Consider the following 9389-nt stretch of genomic DNA (forward strand, 5'->3'; position numbering starts at 1 on the left):
ACCCAGGGCCCCGCTGCCGTTCTGGCCCGGTGCCAGCAGAGCCCTGTCCCACGCAGGGCTCGGTGTCTGCCGCTCTGAAGCTGCATTTGGAGCCCGGTCCCCAGCCAGGAGAGCAGCATCGCCGCAGCCGGGCTCCGGCAGAGATGAGATGCGACGCCGACTTGTCAGGAGGAGCCCCAAGCACAGCAAATCTGCCCACAGCGCAGCAAAAACAGCTCCGTACAGCGCGGCAGAGCTGAATCACGGTCCCGAATAGAAGGCGCTCTTGTGAAACACCACGTACCCGGCAGAACCACTGAGTCACAGCTGACAAAGCGACAAATCCTGCTCGCCTTACTCAGACCTGCTCCCACGGAGCTGTATCAGGGGGTCTTTGCATAAAGTATTTTAAAGGTGCATTGGTGAAAACAAAAACCGCAGCTACCAGCGCACCGGCAGCGCTGCCAACTGCACATGCCTTTCTTTGCTGGGGCAGAGACTTCACACAACCAGTAAACTCTTAACTTGGGTAAAGCCCAGCGAAGTTTAGCCCACACCTCACCCACGTGCAGCAGAACATCTCTGCATTACTTCTCAGTGTTGTTAAGGAAATCCCATCCCAAATCCTGGCACCAGCAGCTCTGCCACCAGGGTACGGGAAACAGATTTTGGGGCTTCCTCTCGGTGTGACTTTCTCTACCGTGCTTTTTCTTCCTTGGATGTGCTTTCCTTGTACATCTGCTGTATTACAGACGGTGGTCAGCCTTTCTGCGACGGGAGCACAGCTCTTGTATCAGGCTCAGGCCTCCTGCTCTTCTGTCCCCCTTGGCCAAGCACAGAGACAAGGCAGGTACAAAGAATGAGAAATCAATACCCAGCGAATATCAGGTATCTGGCAACGTAACAACGCTGAGGCAATGGAAACTGAAGAGTTTTATCTGTCACCAATCCAAAAGAAGTCCAATGTGATCTTGACAGAGAAGCCTGAACAAAAACTTCAAGGGAAAAAGAAGATATTCCACTTTAAAGTAAAGCTTGCTAATAATGTGTTTTCATGAAAATGTTTTGATAACAGTTAGTTCCTGGTGAGAAACTTCATCCAGAAGAGCAACTTCAAAAGCAAGGCATTGGACGTGGGTTTTCCAGCCTCGGGAACCAGCCCCAAACACTCAAAGAGTTACCGCTGGCCACATGCTACGCAATTAGAGAGGCATTCACTGAGGTTCCCATTACCGCTTGAATTAGCCATTTGACAAATCACCTTTTGCATTATTCAGCCTGCTTGGGGCAAATATTATTTGTAGAGCGACGTATTCCACGAGAGCACGAGAGCTGTCACCTGGCTGAGGCACAGTGCGCCCAGCCTGCCCAAGGCAGGGGACGGCGGGACAGCCAGGACAGGGACACGCCGGCAAGGGAGCCCTTCGGGCACCACAGACTCCCTTGCACCCATACAAATAATGGGATGATTCGGCAGTTAAAGCAGCTGCCATGTAAATCCGTGCCCGCCTGCCCTGGGCTCCTGGCACCACAGCGTTTCACCATGCCACAAACCTCTGGCTAGTGGAGCCCAGACTGAGAGCCAGAGCCATCCTGGGGGGCACAGCGCCTGTCCCCGGGCCACCCCGGGCATGCAGTGACCGGCTCGAGGGGCTGCGAGCCAGGAGCTCCTCTGAGAGCCCTGCCTTCACCCTCCCCTCACCCCATCTCTGCCCCGGGAATACCAACCCCTCTCCCTCCCTCTGCAGCCTCTCTTGCTTCTCCAAGAACCATCAGTGAGAGCTGCCACAGAAAATAAAATGAATGTCATTACTATTTCATGACAGGTGGCAGGCCAGTCAGCCAGCTATTACTATCAGCACCACAACCCAGGAGCGATCCCGTTTGCTTTTGGGAGTCTATCAGGGTCTCCATCCCTCCTCAGGAGCCCCACAAGACCTTCACTAGCTCCAGAGAAACGCATGCATGGACACAGACTCATCCTGTGGGGACACTTATGGCAGCCAGGAATCAGGGCAGTGTCTTTCACCCCTGGGTCTGTAACACCATGTCCAAGGCACAACCTGGACAGCCATCACTGCCCCTCTCCATCCTCCCCGACCTGCTACCCGCCCCGAGCAAACCAGAAGTCACTCCTTCTTTGAGATTTCTCCCGTTGTTTTCAAAACGATGTCTCAAACTTAATGGGTTCCAGAAGGTATATCTGACTAATTAAAAGCAAATGTTTTTATTTTGTTGCAAAGTCCACGATTATTTGATGCATATTTCTAGAAAGAATGGTTCACTCTTAAGCAACAAAACCTTATACTGGTTGGGGTTTGGCTTTCCAGGCTTGAGCATCTCTCCAGTATTGCTCGTCTTCAACCGCATTTCTTTCTCCCACCCATTGACTCGGACAGCATGCTTTTACTTTCAAAGCATTTTAGGTAATTACCTCAAGAACAGTTTTTTATTTAAAACATACACACACGCGCACATGCACACACCCCTCTCTTAGCACAAAACTCATCAAATAGTGTCAGCGAGCACATTTCATAGCATGATACAAAAGTAATTTTACTACTAGCTAGAAAAGTCTGAAGACTGCAGAGGATATATTTAGATGTGTATAAATAGGCAACACTCAGTGATGTCTGGTCAGAGGAGTACAAATCTTCCCTAATGCATGGAATACGCCTGGCCCAAAATGCTTCAATAGCACTTAGACAAGCCTTTTCTATTTGGCTCAAGTTCTGCAGGCCCGTTAATAGCAAAGCTATTAGAATGATTTTCTGGACCGGCTGCTTGCTCAGAGAATATTCAAAAGATTGCTCTATAAAACTGAACCTGTTACCACATCTGAAAGCACAGGCAATATTGATCAGCAATGGAAAGCCATTAGCTCTCCAGCGTCTGAAGCATCTCCACGTGCCCCGGGGGACGGACAGCCCTGCTGGCACCTCGGGGTGCTCCATCTCTCCAAGGCGCCTCCATCCCGCAGGCACCCTCGCTCGCCAAGCCCGGCTCCTGGGACAGCCCCTCCGCACCTCCTCAGCTCAGGGGAGAAACCACACACTCAGCCTTGGCGGCGGCAGCAGCCCAAGGATCTGTTTGCGGAAGATCTGGCTCCTTCTTGCCACGCTGCTCTGCCACGTTTCTCCTCCGGTTCCCCCTGTTTTGTCCTATGCACCCAGCCAGCCCGGTCCCTGGGCTGGACAGCCTCCCCGTACCCTTCCTCCTCTGTCATCGCTCACACCTCTGCTGGCAAATGGGAGCCTCTCCAGACAACAAGAGTCATACGAAAAATCCAAGGCAGGCGCCCAGCAGCCACCCCGAGCGGTGCTGCAGGACGGGCAGCCCCTTCCCAGTCACAGCAAGGCAGGAGCTGGCCCCGCCGCTCTCGCCGGGATGGGGCGCAGGGAGCCCACAGGAGAACTGCTGAAGCTTCGAACGGTACCAGGTGCCTGGAACACCCAGGGTTCGTTTCCACTGACTGCGCTGCCGTGATAAAACCAGTTATTGCTCTTTCTGAAAGCAAAAACACAAGCTAATACGCCAGGAGAAGCTTCTCAGTGAGGCTTGTGACTCCAGGCCTAACTGGCAAGCTCTGCCATGCATTTTGATACAGTCTTACGCATCTAAATGCATTTATTATGCATTTAAACAAACGCATAATCCTTTGAGTACAGTATATATTTAGAAATGTAGATGGGGAAGGTGTCTGGGCACTGAGAAAGCTCAGGCTCTGGTACAGCTCCGGTGCAGAATCCAACCCGCCTCCTCGATCGGCAGAGAAATTGCCAGGCCTTGCCCTGGCACCCACCAGCACAGCTCCACCGGCACGGCTCCACCGGTCAGGACAGACGGTGGTGGCACCACACAGCCAGGGGTGACAGCGCACTGACAGCGCGGCCCAGCCCGAACCTCAGGCAGCCCATGGCACGCGCAGCCCCGAGGAGGGCCCGGGTGTGGGGCAGCCCAGTCCCCGTACCACAGCAGAACCGGTACCCGCATGCGCAGTCAGTGTGGGCATCACCACACCGCACTCCTGGACACATCTGCGGCAGGACTGGTGATGCTGGAGCTAGCCAGGGCCCTGCCAGGGACGGGCAGCCACCCGCAGACATGCAGCCAGAACCAAAAAGGCTCCAAGGACCCACATGGATCCTCTCATCTCACTGGTTTGTGTCTGTCTGCGCTGACTTGAAGAGGCCTGGGCACCCCAGCACCCACCCAAGGATGCTCAGAAGGCACGAACCAACGCCGTGTTGCTTTGGGAACATGTGAAATGCAAGGATGGGTGGGGAAGATCACTGTCATGACAGCGCGATGACCAAGGCGCAAGGACTCCTGGCCCATCCAGCTCCATGGTGGTCGGCTGGAGGCCGTAAAGGGCTGGGCTTGGCAGGAGGCACCCAGGCTTCCCACCCCAGTCTGGGGCACTGGTGAGGTCATGTTCATACTCACAGATGAAGCTAGTACATCCTTTTGCTGCAGACACTCAACACGAGATACAGACCCTGCCCCAGAGACCAACAGAGCAGGCAAGAGGGAGAAGGCAAAGGTGCAGGAGAGGAAACACTGCCATCCAGTACCACGGATGGAGTGGGAGCGGGCAGTGCTCACGCTGACTCCCGTGGCAGCCCTCGGCGTGCTGCAGACCCTGTGCTCCCAGCCTGTGCTGGCCAGCAGCAGCGCTGGAAGGAGCGTTCATAAGCACTTCTAGCCCACCCTTGCCTGTGCCTCCCCAGGGGTGACGGCCCCCAAACCAGGCCTGTGCCTCAGCACACTCCCCTCCCGGGCATCTCCTGGACTCCGGCTGCTCCTGGGAACCAGAGCGTTTGTGTGCTCCTGACATCAACATGGCTGCGAGGTTTCCTTCCGCTGGCTCCTCCACAACTGCTCTGCCATCGCCCCTAATGGGAACCTTCCAGCAGCAGAAAAAGCTTTCTCTTGTCCTACATTTGCTTTCCTGCGGACCAGAAGTGTTCGCTACACGGCGGACGGAGGGGAGAGAGCAGAGGGGAGGGAGAACATCGCTCCCGCACCCCGGGACGTCGGGGTCAGCGCCAGCCGGCAGCGGGGCGTGTGCCCGGGTGCGGCTGCAGGACGGGGCGGCCGCCAGCGGGGCCAGGGCTGGGCCGAGGATGGAGACGGGACCCGCGGAGCCCCCTCTTCCTCCGGGAAATCTCCGCGCTCCCCCGCGCCGGCGGAGCCCAGCCGCCTCGGGCCCCCGCGGCCGCGCCCCGCGCTGGCTCCGCGCACGCCGCCGGCCCCGCCGCGCCCGGCCCCTCCGCACCGCGCGGGCGGAGGCTCCGCGGCCGCGGTCCCGGCCCGGCCCGGCGGTGCCGTTGCTGCCCGGGCGGCGGCAGCAGCGCGGCGCGGCGCCGGGGGGCGGCGGCCGCCGCGGCACACGCGGCCCTGCAGCACCCCCAGCCGCGGGCGGCCGCCGGCGCCGTCCCGCGGGCAGCGGAGGCAGCGCGGCCCGGCCCGGCCCGGCCCGGCCCGGCCCGGCCCGGCCCGTCCGCGGGGCACCCGCCCCGCCGCGCAGCCTCCGCGCCGCGCTGCTCCGCGCCCCGCGGCCGCCGCCCTCCCGGGAGAGGCGTCCCACCGCCTCCACCGCCCCCGGCCCCGTCCCGCCGCCTCCCGCCTCGCCCTGCCCGGGCGGGCTCGGGACCCCGCCGCCGCCTCCCCCCCACCAACCGCGCCCCGTTCCCCCCCGTGCAGGAGCACCGCGGGCTGCAATGCAGATGGAGCCGGGCACGGCAGCCCCCCGCGATTACCTGGCGCCTCCCGGGGAAGGACGGCGTCCGGAGCGCTTCCCCTGCAGGTGCGGCCGGGCTCCGGCGGGCTGCGGGCTGTGGCGGCGGGCAGGCTGGCCGCCTCTCCGCCCTGTGCCGGCGCTCACCAGCCGCATCCTAGAGCGGCGCGGCGGCGGCGGCGGCGGCCCGCGGCCGGGGCGGGCAGGGCAGCCGGCGCGGACGGCCCCATGCGGCGCGGCGGCGCGGCTCCGGCGGCGGGCAGCGGCAGGCAGCGCACATGCACACACGCACGGGCGGCGGCGGCGGCGGCGGGCGGGAGGCGGAGGGACGGCGCGGGGCACGCAGCGGCGCAGCCCGCCGAGCCCGCGGGCATCGCCCCGCCGCGGGTAGCCCGCGCCGCGCCCGCCGGCCGGTGACCTTGCCGTGTACCTGCGCCAGGTTAATCCTCGCACAGCGCTGCCGCTCCGCGCCCCGCTGCGTAATCCTGCCGCTGGACGGGCGGGGGGCACGGGCGGGCGGGCGGACGGCACGGGGACGGAGCGAGGAGCGCGGCCGCCGTCACCCCCGCCGCCGGGCCGGCGCCTCCCGGGAGGTGGGGGGGGGGCGGTGGGGTGAGGGCGGGGGGGAGCAGCTACAGCGGAGCCTCCGCGCAGCGCGCAGGGGCGGCCGGCAGCAGGGCCATGCGGCTCCGCGCCGGGCGCGCTCAGGCGGAGCAGCCGCGGCGGCGGGGCAGGGCGGGGAGCTCGGCGCCCGCGGCTCGCCTCTGCGCGGCGGCTGCTGCGCCCATCCTCCGCGCCGCCGGCCCCAGCCCGGCCCCGGCCCCGGCCAGCCGCGCCGCTCGCTGCAGCATGGAGGCAGCCGCCGCCTCCCCCGCGCCGCGCCGCGCCGGGGCGGGATGGAGCAGCCGCCGCCTCCCCGCCCCGCCGCACGCACGGCGGAGCCGCAGCCGCCCGGCCGCCGCGCAGACGTGCCGCCGGGCCGCCCCCCGCCGCGCCGGGTATCGGGCTGCGCTCCGCCGGGCGGGACGGGCGCGGGCACCGGCAACGACCCGCCTCCGCTTGCCCCGCCGGGGACGGGCTGCCGTGGCGGGGACCGGGCGCGGCGCGGATCGGGGGGCGCCGCTGCCCCCCGCCGGCGCTCCCTCGGGAGCCCTGCGGGGCGGGGGCGCGGGGGAACAGGTGCCGTTCCCCGTGGGACGCTGGGGTGTGACCCGGTGACCGATCCGGCACATGCACCTGCGGAACTGGCCGGCGGCGCCCGGAGCGGACACGCCAGGGTAAGAGAGCGGCGGAGCCCGGGCTCGGCTCCCACCGGCGGGGGCTCGGCTCCTGCCCGCCCTCCGGGGACAGGCACCCAGCCCGGCCCTGCCTGCACCCTGCCCGGCGGACCGATCTGCGGACCCGGGCCATAACACCTGACTTGCCGGAGGGGATGATCCCGGCAGGAAGAGGAAAGGATGCGTTATCTTTGGGGTCAATATATTTGGGAGCTTTTAGGGATTTAGTGGTCGATATCTGTCTCCAGGGATCTCTAACGGGGGGGGGAGATGCGTTTCGTGCTATGAAATACTGACACCTTTGTCTAATGCTCTTTTGAGAGAAAACGTGGGTGATGTTGCAGGACCCGAAGTGGAGCAGCAAGAGGAGCTCTGCCTGTAGAGCCTTGAAGAGGAGCTAACAGACCTCGTCAGCTGCCAGTGACCCTGCATCTAGAGGGAGGCATGGGCACACGCCAGCGGCTTGTCTCCTCGGACACCCTCCTCTTGGGACCACAGGCAGCTGCCGGCTCTTCTGGAGCTGCCCGGCTCTGCTTGGCTTCCCCGGCTCCAGCGCACAGGATGGTGCCTGCGGCCGGACCAGCGCGCAGGGCAGGCGCTGCCACAGGGTGCAGGGGAGAACTCATCGGCTGCGCTGTGCGCTCAGAGGCAATGGAGGCAATGCTGCGGGGACATGTTGGCATTTTGCTGGGGATGCATGTCGGGGAACCCCAGTCCCAGAAAAGGAATGGCACAATGACAGTTCTCGTGCCTCTGCTCACGCTGTGCAAGAGATGTTTGTGCCTTGGGATGCAACATCTGGCATCAGTGCGGGTGAGAAAAGAGAATGCAGCGATGTTCCCCAGCTCTGGTCTATCCATGCAACCTGAGAAAATTGCTCTCCTTGCAAACTCAGAAGTGGAAAGGGAGTTTGGTTTTGTGGTCTCCACAGCAGCATGTGGCCCTGGTCAGGGGAAGCGCACCTCCCCAAGCAGCACTGTCCCCTCCCCTTCCAGCAGCCTCAGAAGCTGCCCAGGGCCTGGCAGCCGGGCTGGGTCTCATCACTTAGTGTTCATCTCCACATCCCAGCTGCCGTTTCATGGAGCTGGTTCCAGTTGTTACGGGGACAGGGAGGCTAAAGTGCTGGTGGGAAGGAATGACTCTCAATCTTCTACTGCCGTGAGGGAAAGCTCACGTCAGTAAGTTGGTTTTGCTAGGGTTGGCTTTGCGGTTACTCTCCCTAAAATTCACTTCGAGCATGGTTGTCCCTTGGAGCTGGAGACAGTCTCATGCTCAGCCCCGATCCAGGTTTCGCAGTGTGCTCTCCTCCAGAGAGAGCAGAGAGACAAGACGACGCTCCATGGTGAAACATCTGTTATCTTGGCTGATGTCTACCAGATCAGACAGTCTTCCTGGGCTTTGCGTTCAAGCACTTGCTGCTGTCAGGTCTCTGCCGCCCCGGAGCAGGATGGCCGGCGTGACGGTGGTACCAGCTGTGCAGCTGGCAGCAGGAAGGGAAGCACACGTTTGGGTACGGCTCTCCTGGAGAAAGAGAAATGGAGAAGCCCTCTGGGAACTCAGTGCTCAGGGCCTCGTGTATTCTGGAGGGTACATTGGTTTGCTGCCAGCCAGCACAAACACACCACGAGGACTGGTTTGGGACCACTCTGAATTGGTACCACTACAGCACAGTCCAGAAACTCGGCATCCCTGCAGACATCTAGAGTCGTTACAGTCCTGTACCCTCTCGCCTCAGCTGTCTGAGCAAGGGCTGCTGCAGCTTCTTTGCCAGCCTGAAATCTGTGTTGGATGTGGGACTGAAATGGCACCGCTGCTTTGTTAACAGACCCAGAGGAAAAACTGCTCCTCCCAGGAGTGTCTGGGGGTGTGGGGAGCTGTGGGTTTCCTGGGAGGTTCACGCCCTGATGGGTGAGATGGGCAGCCAGTCTGTCAGGTCACAGGATGTGTCTACAGTGGTGGCTCTGACTTCATGTACTCACAGCGCGTCCCTTCCAGCCACCTCCTGCTCCCTCGGTGTTGCCACAGGCTGCCTTGTGAAAGCAGGGCAGCCCCGAAGGCGTGGGGATGCTTTTGGCTGTCACCTGCTTGCAGAAAGAAAGGCACTGCAGCTGCAGGAGGTCATGTGTGTCCCTTCCTGGGAGCACAGCCTCAGTGACAAGCAGGGACTCTGGATCTGGGGGACCAGTGGTGATACGGTGACGTGCCTTCAGCTCAGCTGCTCGGTGGGTGATGCTGCGGGGCGGTCCAGCTCTGCTCAGCTGGCCCTGTCCCGGAGGCTCTTTGTGCTGGTGTAACTGGGCACTTACCCACCACCACCCAGTACAGCCCCACCGCTGGTCAGCAGAGTGAAACCCCAGCAGCTTTCAGAGTCAACACCACGTTTGATTCCATGC

At 62.1% G+C, this 9389-nt stretch overlaps 1 protein-coding gene across 2 annotated transcripts in view; it reads right to left on the reverse strand.

Moving 5' to 3' along the window:
- LRFN5 (leucine rich repeat and fibronectin type III domain containing 5) overlaps nucleotides 1–6579 on the reverse strand; it is a 53386-nt gene extending 46807 nt beyond the window's left edge. For both annotated transcript variants that reach the window (XM_074583627.1, XM_074583625.1), the window contains exon 1: nucleotides 5742–6579. The gene's annotated coding sequence lies outside the window, so the exon portion shown is untranslated. The remainder of the gene's footprint in view (nucleotides 1–5741) is intronic.
- Nucleotides 6580–9389: the final 2810 nt, after the last annotated feature.

Source organism: Larus michahellis, chromosome 4 (assembly GCF_964199755.1).
Source record: "Larus michahellis chromosome 4, bLarMic1.1, whole genome shotgun sequence".
Lineage (NCBI taxonomy): Eukaryota > Metazoa > Chordata > Aves > Charadriiformes > Laridae > Larus > Larus michahellis.